The sequence below is a fragment of the Saccostrea cucullata genome, unplaced genomic scaffold (assembly GCF_032062105.1).
Source record: "Saccostrea cucullata isolate Sc308-1 unplaced genomic scaffold, CSIRO_AGI_Scuc_v1 ctg1055, whole genome shotgun sequence".
In the NCBI taxonomy this organism is placed as follows: Eukaryota; Metazoa; Mollusca; class Bivalvia; order Ostreida; family Ostreidae; genus Saccostrea; species Saccostrea cuccullata.
In genome coordinates, this window is record NW_026929665.1 from 237,423 (window position 1) to 252,329 (window position 14,907).

Consider the following 14,907-nt stretch of genomic DNA (forward strand, 5'->3'; position numbering starts at 1 on the left):
TTAGAACAATTCAGATCCTGTCTTAATATGTTCTAACTTTGATTGTTCAGCCGTTTTGAAACTTTGAACATTCAAATTTTGAAGGTTTGACTTGATAACTTCTGTCAACCTCATAATGTAAAATTCTTCCAGATTTCCCCAGACTTTTATATGATACAAATGAAATTAATAGTGATAATTTTTTTAATTAAAATTTTGCGGTGCTCTGGGTCTCCATTCCAAGTCTAATTATGAAGCCATAATTATAATTAAACATTTGCAATTGATTAAAATTTGATATTTAACAATTCACATTTAGTAAAGGATTAGAAATATGCCAATAATGAATATCAATGACACAACTTATATTAAATTTTTAGCTTGTCCACAAACTTTACGGACAACCCTCGTATATGATCTTGTGAATCAGATTTATTTTTAAGTTTATTCCCCATTCCATTTACATTTTTGATGCATTGTCTATTTTTAGCTCTACTGGTCAGAGACAAGAAGAGCTTATGCGATAGTAATGCGTCCATTGTCCGTCCGTCTATCTGTCTGTCTGTAAACAATTTTTCAAAATGCTACTCCTCTTATAGTTTTGGTCTGATTTCAATATAACTTGGCACACAAGTAAACTACACTAATTAAGATACATAATTCTATATATCGGTTTTTGATTTCGATGAACAATGTTGCCGTTGTTACTAAATATAGAAATTTCTGTGAAATACTTTTAAAATACTACTCCTCCTGCAGTTTTGGTTTGATTTCAACACAACTTGGGACAAATGTAGACTACACTAAGATACATAATTCTATGAACTATTTTTTGATTTCGATGAACGTTGTTGCCATGGTTACTAAAAATAGAAATTTCTTTGATATACTTTAAAATGCTACTTTTCTCTTCCTCTGTTTTAAGTACAAACCAGTAGAGCTACAGCCTCGACAGAGACTTCTGGTTTTAAGGTCAGTTTAATTTTTCAAATAATAATTTTGAGTGGATAAGTGGAATTTGTTATGCAGACATTCTTTTCCATGGAAGAAATAAATTCGTGGTGACCTTGACATGTAATTTGGAAAAAATAATTTGCTCAACAGTCATGGTAAACATAAATGTTATAACAAACCTACGACGGCGTATTCGTGCCATTTTAACAATGTAGAATTTTTTTTTAAAATCGTTTGTACGATTTATTAAATCGTTTGTACGATTTATTAAATCGTCTGTTCGATTTATTAAATCGTTTGTAAATTTAATAAATCGTTTGTACAATTTAATAAATCGTTTGTACAATTTAATAAATCGTTTGTAAGATTTAATAAATCGTTTGTACAATTTAATAAGTCGTTTGTACGATTTAATAAATTGTTTGTACAGTTTAGTAAATCGTTTGTAAAATTAATAAATCGTTTGTACAATTTAATAAATCGTTTGTACAATTTAAGAAATCGTTTGTACAATTTAAGAAATCGTTTGTACGATTTAATAAATTGTACAAACGATTTAACAAACAAATTGTACAAACGATTTATTAATTTGTACCAACGATTTATTAAATTGTACAAACGATTTACTAAATTGTACAAACAATTTAATAAATCGTACAAACGATTTAATAAATCGTACAAACGATTTAATAAATCGTACAAACGATTTAATAAATCGTACAAATGATTTAAAAAAAAAAATTCTACATTGTTAAAATGGCACGAATACGCCGTCGTACAAACCGTTACTTTTAATAATTTATATTCACCTGTACTATTAAAAATAAAGGATTGAAATTAAGACATCATTTCATTTGGTTATAACTTAATCAATTACACAGATTTAACTTGGATGCACAAATCCTTGGAGCATTTTCAATATTAAAAATATATTTTTCAAAGGTATTACTACAATGATTATTGAGCAAACTATTTAAACATCCAAGTTACAAGTAAAGGTTATATAATTAATCCTGATTCTTGACCAGTCTAATTTAAAACTTACATGTGTCTCCTAAACTACGAGGGTTGTCCAATAAGTTCGTGGACAATGATGTTTTTGTGAAAATAAATGGTTCTATATAAATCTGTTGTATATCAAAATATTTCTTGTGAAAAAACAAGTCAGAATGATTTAGTTTTTTTTGATGGAACATAATATTTTTGTAAAAATCGGGGTCTTTAGAGGTCGCGGATAGTGTGCACGGACCAAGGTTAAAATGATGTAAACTCTGATATAAAGAGTTCGGATTAAAATGATTATTTTCTATATAAAACAAGTCAAAAATCAGTAAAAATTTTATGTAACACAAATAAAGAGGTTATTATCATTTAATGATATCTTAAATATCGCTTACTATATAGACAATGAAAATACACAAAGAAAACCTTAACAAGTACGTGTCAAAACTCAACAGAAAAAGTGACGTCGTCCGTCGGCACGGGGCAGTGTCCGGTCAAAAAATTAAGTTTTATAACGGTTGAAACGATGTAAGAGACAAAATATTTGTTAAAACAACTCAAAATTATTGAAATATATTGAATGTATCGATTTGGGATTCGTATATACGATTTTTCAACATTGTGTACAAATTCGAAGACACCACAAGAATTTAAAAACACATGAAATTAACTGTAAATGGAGATTTCTATTCATGACGTTGTTATAAATCTAGCGCAGCGTCGGACTGGGCTGTTCAGTTTGGGTATACAAACTGTTAATTTAGATGACGCTCATGAAATGTGCATTGTTTTGAATTTTGAAAATTAAATAAATTATAATCTATACTTAAAGATTATTGCTAGCACTTCGAAGTGCATTGCGCCCTAAAAAAAGAAATGTAGTGTGTGTCCATGAACATGTGTTAAGTCAAAATCCAAATGTTTGACGTTTTAATGAAATTAGCGTAACGTCAGACTCAGGTCCGTGCGCACAATCTGCTATCTTTAAAGACCCCGATTTTTACAAAAATATGAAGTTTCATCAATAAAAATTAAATCATTCTGACTTATTTTTTCATGAGAAATATTTTGATATACAATAGATGCATATAGAACCATTTATTTTAACAAAAACGTCATTGTCCACGAACTTTTTGGACAGCCCTCGTATTTGTCAACTACATGCAGTTTGTCTTTTATAATAGAAAGTTTGTAGGTTGACCAAGTGTTATTCTTAACTATTGGTATATACCTGAAAACCATCCTCCACATACAATAATTGTACTAAATACATGCATAAAGTGTATAGGTTCAAAGGTACTTAAGTTAATTGTAGTGCATGTGGACAGCCAGCAAAGAATAACCATAATGCCTTTTATATGTTAATTTAATGCAGCAGCCAAAAAAGACAAACAGTTAAAATTTTATATTTCAAACAGCAATATTTCAAATACCTTGGATATGTCAAATTGAATTGGAAGTCCCAACTACTTTCTCTTAATGTATGTTAACCTCAGTGTCTTGAATAATATGCTATCTCATATTTTTCTTTATCACGTTCAGTATAGTAAGGGTCAGCTGTATTTTTGTGAAGACCATTAATGGCTGGATTCTGTCACTCTCCGTTGTCTTTGGAGTACATTCTTCATTTATTTCATGTACTGGATCACTTTCACATTTCCTGACTGAGAACATCCTACCCATAACCTCCCCTCACTGTCCACACTCAGTCCATAAGGTTTCTCTAATCCACAATTGTCCACACATCTCAAGAACTGTCCATTTTGATGTAGTATGTGCAGACAGGCATTGTTATTATCTGCCACAATGATCTGACCCATGGAGTCTGTAACGATTTGTTTAGGTTGAAATGGATTTATCATTCCTGCCGATGTACCATAGTATCTGAATCGAACTTTTCCTGTTTTGCCTACCACAACCACCATATTAGCATTAACATCAGAGACACAAATGTCTCCATTGATGTTTTCATCCACAAAATGGGTACTATGAAATCCATTTTGAAGAATTTGGTTTCCATGCTCATCTTTTTCAATTTTTTGTTTCACTGTTTTTCCTTGATAACAAACAATTTTATTTTTAGAATGAATTTCTTTATTCAACCCTATATACCTTCGAGTGAGACAGACCAGAATGTCACCTGACCTTGTACAGCAGAGTCCACCTGGAACCCCTGATGGGGAGATCAGTACTTCTGACCTTCCATTTTTAACAACATAATTACATCCTCTACTAGAGCTAGGGTCACTATATATCAGTTCTCCCTGATTTGTCACTGAAATGTCTCTAGCAGAAAAACCGAAACCCAAAGAATCAACAATTAGGACAGATTCCCTCACAGACCCATCCTTATTAATGCAGTATAAAGACCCATCATTGCCATCCACCCAAGCTTCATCCTTATTCACACATGCCACTTTCTCCACAGATTCTTTACCAGTAGCAATGGTGGCTACCACTTTGGCCTTGTCCATCATCCCTTTAAAAGGCAAGGAGGATGTTTCAGCATTCAGACTGGATAATGATGTTAGTGTTAGTGTAACCTGATGTTCCTCTATTTCTGTGCTAAGTTCTCCCTCTGGTGTTTTGTTTGTTTTCAGTGAAGGAACTTTAATATCAATATGTGTAGGTTGGACAGACATGTCTCTGTATTTCTGTAGGCTGGATTTGTAGTTGGCTATATACTTCAGATACCCTGTTAGTTTTTAGAATTTTTTTGTTTTGTGCAACTGTTTGAATCATTTTTGGAAGAAGAATATTGAGATTTAACTGATGAGATTCAAGAGGAGCCAGGTGAGTCTCTTTCTTGGAGTTGATTAATACACCAAATTTGTCAAAGATGGGCTGCCAGAATTTTCTCTGTTTTTCTACCTCTTTCTGCTGCCTTTGAATTCAATAGTATACTTTCTGTTTCTAAATGTACTGCCAGAATTAACTCTCTCAAAAAGTATCCATTTCAGCATTTTTCTTATGTATACAAACTCATAAATAAATCGATGGCTTTTAAAATTTATTTAATGTTATAGAAAGAAAAAGATGTTAATCAGTGATGCATTTAATGATTTCATGCAACTGTGTATATTTGAATTCAATTATAAGGTACTTACTTTCAAACATTTCTGAAAATTTTTTTTAGAAGTTACATTGTAAAAAAGCAATGTATCAAGATTGGATGATCGATTTCCTGGGTCCATATATTCTTCTCACATCCACTGAATTTCCTTTTTCCGAATTTTTTGCTTTAAAAAATATCATTTGAAATTCTACAATTATATAGTTACGATAAACCATATCCGATGATGCGATATTAATAAATATTACCTGTTTGGCCATTATGGGAGCGCACCAAGCAGGCATTTCTTAATATTATGGCCATTAGACACACGGGAACATCACACTTCTGGCAATAGACTTCACATCTCTGGTTTGGGTGAAATTCACATTCTGGAAACACCAGCTGTATTTTCCTGTTCTTGAATGGAACGATGTCGTGTGACTGGGAACTGAGCTGGTCCACATGTTTACTGATACAGTCCACACAAAGGTTTACTTGACAGGTGTTACAAAATTGCCGGGTAGGCTTGACACAGAGGTCACAGGTGATGACCTCTTGTGCCCAGGAAGTGGCCATTAGTATGTTTCTCTGTAGGAATTCCAAACTAAAAATAAGGAAAAGTCTTGCAGTGATATTTCTGTTGTCCAATATATTTTGCATAAAAAAAACAACCTTTTTTTTTAGAAAAAAAAAGGAAACAAAACTCCATTTCTTTTGGACACATAATTACATACCTTTCATAGATAATGTCCCAGGTTTCAAATTTGATTTATTTGTAAATTCACCACACTGGCAGTTACTTTTGGTTCGGTGTTTAGTAATTCTTCTTGGTTACCGTTAGATTGTTTATTGCCTGTAGGATTTGAAATAGGTCAAACAGACAAAGACTTAAAAAGGTGAGTTAATGTTCCAGCGGAACAAGATACTTTGTAACAGTTACCCTTCTTTGTACATTTATACAACCAATTCCATTTACCACTATCAAATACCTTTGGGACACTTTTTAAATGCTCTTTTGATTTAGCATTAAATGTTTTAAGTTTATATCCTGTTCCATTTACATTTTAAATTTGCTTCTCTATCAGGGACAATTAAAAATCAATTTTTTGTAATAATTTAAAATTTTTTGTGAAATAAGTAATGCAGGAATTCTTTTAGGTGGAAGAGATAAATTTATGGTGAAAATATAGAACTCATGGAGAATTATCTTTTTGTATACAACCACTTTATATGTACCAAAAATGACAATATACTAGTAATCAAAACCAAAGCAATTTTGTGTGGTGATGATCGAACTCTCCCATCTCATAGGATTTCTAAAGTTTCCTAGGTATTAAACTAACTATGTGTACACATAATTACATGTATGATGAACAAGATATTCTTCCAAAAATGTGACCTATGGGTCAGGTGTTCTGGTGTTAGGGTGGTAATACCAAAAATTATGGTCCCAGGGTAGGGGATTCTAATGAAGGGAAGGGGGCTCTGTTGATAATCTTGTGAAAATACATTAATTCTATTAAAATTAATCCTGTCTGAACCTTATTGTTTATAGACCTTAAAAGTAGAAAAACAAATTATGTGCATTGTTATGATGAACAAGGAATTGCTTCTTGCAAAATTTTTATGCTTAGTGGTACTATAAGGATCAAGGGTTCTGGTATTTCTGTGAAAGGGGGGTTGTCTATTGATAATATTTTGAAAATGTGTTAATACTTTGAAAATCTTCAAACAGAATGCTTAAGGTTATTAATTAAACATTCAAAGAAAATACATTTGACACCATAGACTCCTGTATTACAACATGTATCTAATCAGCTTTTCTGATAAATCGATATTTGTACATAGCCTGTCGTTGTTGTATTTGTAACTTTTCATAATTTCATCTTCTTCTCCAGAACCACTAGGTCAATTTTGACCAAACTTGCCACAAAGCATCTTTGTGTAAATGGAATTCAAGGAATTCAAAAGAAGATCCACACCCTCTTTCAAGAGGAGATACGGATTAGGGAGAGGAACCAGTATGGGTATTCAGAAAGGTCTTGTCACAATGTGACAGTTAATGTTCATGCATAATAGGAAAGTCCTTTCTTTTTTATACCCCCATAATTGAAGATTCAGGGGTACAGTTTTTGCCGCGTCTATTTCTCTGTAAGTTTGCCTGTTTATCTGTTTGTCTGCAAAAACTTGAACCTTGTCCATAACTTTTGAGTGGGTGGAGCTATGTCTTTCATATTTCACAGGTGTATTCCTTGTGACAAGACGTTTCTTTTGGTAGAACTAAATTTGACCTCTTGGCCTTAACCAGATTTACCCACTTTAATAAAAAATTTCAGAACTTTAAAACCATAGCCATAACTATTGAAAAGTTAGTGCTAAGACATTCATACTTCACATGTGTATTTACTATGACAAGAGATTTCATCAGATATAAAATATTTGACCTTTTAACCTTAACCATAGAGTTTGGCCTACTTTTGAAAACCTTGATGGCCATTACTTTTTAGCCGTTAGTACTATGGCTTTCATATATCATAGTTGTATTCCTTGTTATAATTTAAGATCTTCTGTTGGATACCAACTATTTTGACCTTGATTACTTTAGAAAAACTTTTACCTCGACCATAACCTTTGAACTGTTAGCATTAGGGCTTTAATATCTCACAAGTGTATTCTGTGTGAGAAGACATTCCATTAGGTACCAACAGTTATGATCTTTTGATCTTGGGAGTTTAATTAATGGAATGAAAAATTTCAACCCTCACAAGTAGCTGCCATAGGGGGCATCTGAAAGTGTTTCATAAACACATCTTGTTCATTGACAAGACTTATGACCATTTCAAATTAATGTAAAATTTTTTGAAAAGTAGGTTAAATTTCAAGATCAAGATCACAGGGTTAAAAAACAGTATATTTGGAAAGGTCTTGTCATGGGTAATGTACATGTGAAATATGAAAATCTTATCTCTTCTCATTCAAAAGTTTTGACCTTAATGTCCACTCACTTTCAAAAATGTTCAGGGCTGGACAGGATTTTTACAAATAGAATTTATTGACATGAACTAAAATTTAACATTTATTAGACAAGAATTCTGAAAATCAAACGGATTATAATACTGTAACAAGATTCCTGGGCTATAATGATATACATATAATATGGATAATACACTTGGCATCTTTGCTTCATATGTACTGAGTTCTGCTTCTATCTTAAATACTAGTTAAGTAGTACTAAAATCAACACAATTAATTTCATATATTAATTTACAATGTACATATCTGTTAGAGGAATGATTTTCAATTTATTATTTTCGTTGAAGATTTTGACTTGAAAAAAAAAACAACAAAAATAAATAAGTATTTTAAATGGACTTCAAATAATACATTCTAAATATGTACATTCCATTGTGTTACAGATTTTCCCCATGACCAAAATAACCCACATATTGGATCAACCCAATTTATGTCCTGAATATTTAATCTAGGTATTGTAAATTTATTTGTAGATATCATGGGAATATTACCTATCATCGTATGTCATTAATGTATGCTTTTTAATTCATTGTATATGTTTATTTCATGAATATCGTTTCATTATAATGTACAAACCCGAAATTCCTCCATATATCAGCCCAATCGTAATAGCAAATGGCTGTCTGGCATTGTTATTCAATCAAGGTACCCAAATCCAACTTGACATCGTTACCAAAACAATTTCCAAACAACAGATCTCCCCTTTTCCCGCATTTGTAATGATAAAGCCACTAGATGCAGAAGTTGTTGGTGTTACCATGCAGGTGTCACAACAGTATTAAGTTCTGCTATATATTCTTACCAAAAATGCACAAGTTTGAGTAGATGTAACTTATTCAAAACAAACTTCTGAGAAGTTTCCTTTTCAGATCTTGTAAAACCATTCTTTATAAAGATTTTAGTACCAAAAAATACATAGCCATCCAGCAAGGCACGCAAGTTTGTTTCGGTCGAAGTCGAGCAGGTGCTTGAAAATCTAGTCCAGGGCCTAATCACTCCCCACTCTTGACAGTACAGAAAAATCAGCACGCCCTAAATTTTAATAAATCTGGTCAATACAGGAAGTTTACATGTTGTTTTTCATCTCATAAAAAAATCCAGCTCCAGTCTCGTATCAAAATGCCCGAATCGGAAGGGAAGATTCCGGCATTATTTTGCATCAGCCATGATTTGACGTGAACCAAACCAAAGTGTAATACTGTTAATTGATACCTACAAACGTTGCGCGAATACTGGCGGTACCGCTTGTTATTCGCGCGTGAACTAATTTGCACCGATGTATGAGAAGGTATATAAAGAAGGCACTTAAGACTTTTTCTTCAGTCTGGGGGTTGGTCAGTCCCATTAACATCTGACCAACTCTGAGAATCCCAACTCCCCATAATTGGGTAAAATCTGATGCCCCCCATATTGGATAAATTGACCCAATACCAATCCTTGAGTGACCTAATCAATAGATTATTGTTTGTCTTTACCCAATATTAATTTGTGGGTAACCCAACCTGAATCAGCTGAACGTACTAACCCATTGTTGATATTGGGAACCCAATTAGCTGACTCATAATTACATACCCTAACCCAAGCTGAATCAGCTGATTACCCAACGTACTGACCCATTGTCAATATTGGGTGACCCAATCAGCTAAGTATTGTATGTCCTGACCCTTTGCCAATAATTGTACTTTGATTGTATTTTATTACTCATAAATTGTTATTTTTATTGTTTGAATAAATCTATTCTTAAAGGTAAACAAATCTTGTTAATTATTAAGGTAAATCTCAGGAATAAGAGGACCCACATAATTTTTGTAACGCCCAAGATCGGGTAACGTTACAATTGTTTGAATTTTTGTTGTTGAGTTTTTCCCCATATCTTTTAGCAAATGTTTTTAGATCTTAAATTTCCTGTCATCAATGGTTATTGCAATGTTCATTGTAAGGAAACTTGACACGTCAACATCAAGTTTCATTTTGGAGTGTATCTGATTCGCATTTGATTTTGTGCCCAGATGGGGCTCTTTAACTTCTAGTTAGTTTAAATACTGAAAGATCATCACTTCCTTTGTTTCCCCATTTGCTATCCACAACCTTTTCTTACTGTCTATACTTAATCCATTAATATATGATAGATTGGTCTTTTCCACAAATCTCAGGAAATATCCATTCTGATCAATGATGTGAATGCAGCCAACACCTGGTTCAGCCACGATGATCTGACTCAGGGAATCTGTGACTATATGATGCGGACCAAATGACAATGTACGCGACGTGACTGGTGAGCCATCGTATATAAATCGAACTCTCCTGCCTGTCTTGTCTAAAACGATGACTCTTTGAGCATTAGCATCAGAAACGCAAATGTCTCCATTATTGTTCCCTGCCGCATAGAGTGAATTCGATCCTGCAGCAAAGATTAGGTCTCCATGCTCATCTTTTTCTACTTCCAATTTTACTGTCTGCCCTTGGTAACATATTACTTTTTGGGGTTTTTTGTAGTCCTTTTTGCTCAGTGAGACTAGGATGTCTCCTGACCTTGTGCAGCAGAGTCTATCTGGAAACCATCCTGTTGGTACAGTAATCAGTTTCTCGGTTTTCTCATTTCTGACTACATAAATACTCCTGCTGTGCCAATCACTGTACATCAGTTCACCCTCTTTAGTCGAGGAGAGGCCAGTAGGAAAGAGACGACACACTGTAAAGACATCGTCATCGGTATCTGGGTGTATTTTGCTTATACGGCTTATGGATACGTACCAACCAGAAACCCATGCCTCATCTGCCCCAATACATGCCAGATGCCATAGAGTTTCAAGCCCAGTAGGAATGGTGGCAATCACCCTGGCTTCCCTTAGTAGCTCTTCTGTATGTGTGTAGCTGGATGCCCCATCTATCAAAGCATGTACTGATGTTTGTGTCAGGGTTGCGTTGTAATCTAATAATTCTATTCTTAATTCTTTCTCCACTATTTTGTTTAATTTGAGGGAAGGAATTTTGAAATCATCTGTTTTATCAGTTGGCATGCCTCTGTAATCCTGTATTTTGGAAACATGGTCAGTGACTTCAGATGAATTGTTTCTTCTCAAGATCTCTTTATTTTGTTCTGTTGTGTTTTCCATTTCCTGAATAAGATTTTTCAGTTTGAGCTTGAATGAGTTTAGTTCAGCCAGGTGATTTTGTTTCAGGTATTTGACCAGAAAATTTAGTTTATTGAAGATTACGTCTACCTCTTGATGCCAGAAGTTTCTCTGTTCTTCTGCGTCTATTTCCAGCGCATCATATTTGGCATATGTTCCAGATAGTTTTCTTTTTGTTTCGTTGAATTTCTTCCTATACCTTGGAATAGTGATGGACTCAATTTCCAGGATTTCATTTTCAATTTCTCTTTTCTTATCTCTGAAAATCTCTGTTGTATCCATTATATTGCGACAACTTTTTATTTCATTTCCATGAAAAAAGCTCCAACTTTCTGTTTTTTAAAGGTACAGTACCCTGTTTTGGAACTATTCCAAATGTTAATTGGCAGACTCTCCTCACAGTGTAGAAATGCTAAAGATAAGAATTCCTGGTTAGCTAGCCTTATTAAAGGCTACTGCATACTCCTATGCAGTGCCACTTTATTTTGCTAGGACAACCTATTTTTAAGAAATAAAATTTGTTTGTATAATATACAAGCAAGAAAACGAATTTTTTTAACTGTTGATATGAGAGTTAGTAGGACAATAAAAAAATTCATTTATTTTGTGCTTTTGTCATTTCAGACTTCACTTGATTTCAAACTAACAAATGTTTCCTTATTACAAGATTAGTATATAATCAAATGAGGTTAAAATAGTAAAAACTTAATAAATCATATAATTACCTTATGATTATGCAGATAATACCCTCTGAAGGTTCGGTGACAGAATAAAGTTACTTTAGCTGTCCTTCTCCTTATATATATTCCAAAAAAGGAAGTAAATTTTGATTGGATGTTAGGTGTTTTGGTTGTTACTCTTATTCACTGGTCACAATATGGCAGGCCTGATCTTTATTTCATTTTTAGCTCACCTGAGCCAAAGGCTCAAGTGAGCTTTTCTGATCAAAATTTGTCAGTTGTCTGTTGTCGTTGTTGTTGTAAACTTTTCACATTTTCATCCTCTTCTCAAGAAACACTGGGCCAATTTCAACCAAACTTGCTACAAAGTATCCTTGGGTAAAGGGGATTCAAGTTTATACAAATGAAGGGCCACGCCCTTTTCCAAGGGGAGATAATTATGAATTAGAGAAAAATTAATGGCATTTTTAAAAAATCTTCTTCTCAAGAACCATTGGGCCAGAAAAGATGAAACTCATCTGGAATCACCCTCAGGTAGTGTAAATTCAAGATTGTTCAAATCATGACCCCCGGGGGTAGGGTGGGGCCAAAATGGCCGATCAAAGTTTTACATAGGAATATATAGGAAAAATCTTTAAAAATCTTCTTTTCAAGAACCACTGGGCCAGGAAAGATGAAACTCATGTGGATTCATCCTCAGGTAGTGTAGATTCACGTTTGTTCAATTCATGACCCTCGGGGATAGGGTGGGGCCAAAATGGCCGATCAAAGTTTTACATAGAAATATATAGGAAAAATCTTTAAAAATCTTCTTCTCAAGACCCACTGGGCCAGGAAAGATGAAACTCATGTGGAAGCATTCTCAGGTAGTGTAGATTCAAGTTTGTTCAAATCATGACCCCCAGGGGTAGGATGGGGCCAAAATGGCCGATCAAAGTTTTACATAGAAATATATAGGAAAAATCTTTAAAAATCTTCTTCTCAAGAACCACTGGGCCAGGAAAGATGAAACTCATGTGAAATCATCCTCAGGTAGTGTAGATTCAAATTTGTTCAAATCATGACACCCGGGGATAGGGTGGGGCAATAATGGCCGATCAAAGTTTTACATAGGAATATATAGGGAAACCTTTAAAAATCTTCTTTTCAAGTACTTCAAAGCCATGCTTAGTGATATTTATCGGGAATCAACCTCAGGTAGTGTAGATTCAAGTTTGTTCAAATCATGACCCCCTTGGGTTTAAAATTCAAGCCCCCCCCCCCAACCTCAGTAAGCTTTCAGTTCTGATCTGATATGTGCTTTTTCCCTAGCCAATTGCTCAGGTGAGCGATGTGGCCCCTGGGCCTCTTGTTTATTGAGTTAGAAATTTACGACATGTTTGCAGAAGTCATTCTTGTTGTGCATTTTTGTTTAATCAATATAATATATCACAGTGGCATAGGTAACTTGAATGCTTGCCAATTTTTGCATCCAACTTTTTTTCAAACGAAAAAAAAAAGAAAATTCGTGGAAGGATCAAACGGTATAATTCTCTAACCAGTCCACCCTATTGTTATCTACTCTGCAAAGCATTATACATGTATAGTCTACTGTCCTCATCTTATTGTTAAAATATTCAAAAATACGTGTACATGTATATCACTTAGTCTGTTGAAATTAATAAATACTATTAGTGGCAAACATATTTGAATGGGATGATAAAATGAGTTGAAGTGGAATTTTTTTTCTCATTTGAGTGGAAAGTTTGGGTGTTTCTTATTTAACTTTAATAGCTACATAATGACATACCCATTTCTTTAGTTACAAGAAAGAAATATTCATTGTAATGCTTTATGATACCCCACTCTGCAACTAGAAACATTATTAGCAAAATGGAGATGTTAGAAGAGAGAGTTAGTGGATCAGCCTCTTGCAAAACATATATGCAAAGAGTATGCACATGATTATGAATTATCATGTTTACTATGTGTAGATAACAAACAGTATTCCAGCTCAAAAGTCCATTTAACATTACAAAATAAGACTGGAGCAAACAATGAACCTTCAAAAACATCAGGGGTGGAATCAGGTGCCATGGAAGAGTGAGCATCCCCTGTCAACTGGTCACACCTGCTGTGTGCTTCTTGTCATGATTGGGAAATAATGGAAAAAATATGTGGACAACTCACTGTGTAAATAATGGCCTGACAATCAGTATGAAAAAAGCTAGTCAGTCAGCATTTGAATAAATGATGAATTGTATTCATTTTGCTGACAAGGTCATTGTATAAACAATAAAACTTACAAAATGATGACCCAAACACATGTATTGGTCAAACACTGTCACATAAACATTCTGTGTTAATAAATAAATGTAGACTGTCGATTTGATTGGCAATCATGTTTTTGGAATACCTGTGCTACAGATACTCAAATAAACTTTTTAGGGAATAACTCTTATTTTTCAATTTCATGATGTGATCAATCGATTGGCTTGCGTGATAATTTAAATAAATAAATGTCGAAGGCATTTATACATAAAATTATCATGCAAGCCAATTGATTGATCATCGTGATGTTCAAATAAAAAATTCTGACGGTTATTCCTTGTATTAATACATGGTATTGATTCCGCCAATCCATGTGCTAGAAACCCCGCTTCTTAACTCTATTAGGCCCGCCCTGCACATGATTTTTTTTAACCATGACAGTCGATGAACCAGTACATTGATGGAGAAATAAAGTACATTAACTATTTGTAATTTTATCTCGAACAAAGACATTGGAAATGTAAATATTTGACTGTTGTTTTCCTTTCTAAAGAAATAGGTATGTCCTTATATGATGATAAACATTCTAAAGAAGGCTCAAAACATTTCATTCAAATGGAATTTTACCACTTCAATGCACTTTATTGTAATTCATTGAAAATAAAAGGAATATATTTTTTTTAATATTCTGAATCAAAGAACCACTGAAGAACCACTGGACAAGAAAAGGTAAAACTTCCTAAAAAGTGTGGTGCAAGTGGATTCTAAGTTTTCAAATCAGGCACCCCCCCTGAGTAGGCATAAAAAATTGATTTTTGAC

The 14,907-nt window shown here is 33.6% G+C and overlaps 1 protein-coding gene across 1 annotated transcript in view; it reads left to right on the forward strand.

The window, feature by feature from the left end:
* LOC134281650 (UDP-glucose:glycoprotein glucosyltransferase 1-like) overlaps window positions 1-14,907 on the forward strand; it is a 62,907-nt gene that overhangs the window by 33,368 nt on the left and 14,632 nt on the right. The window lies entirely within an intron of this gene.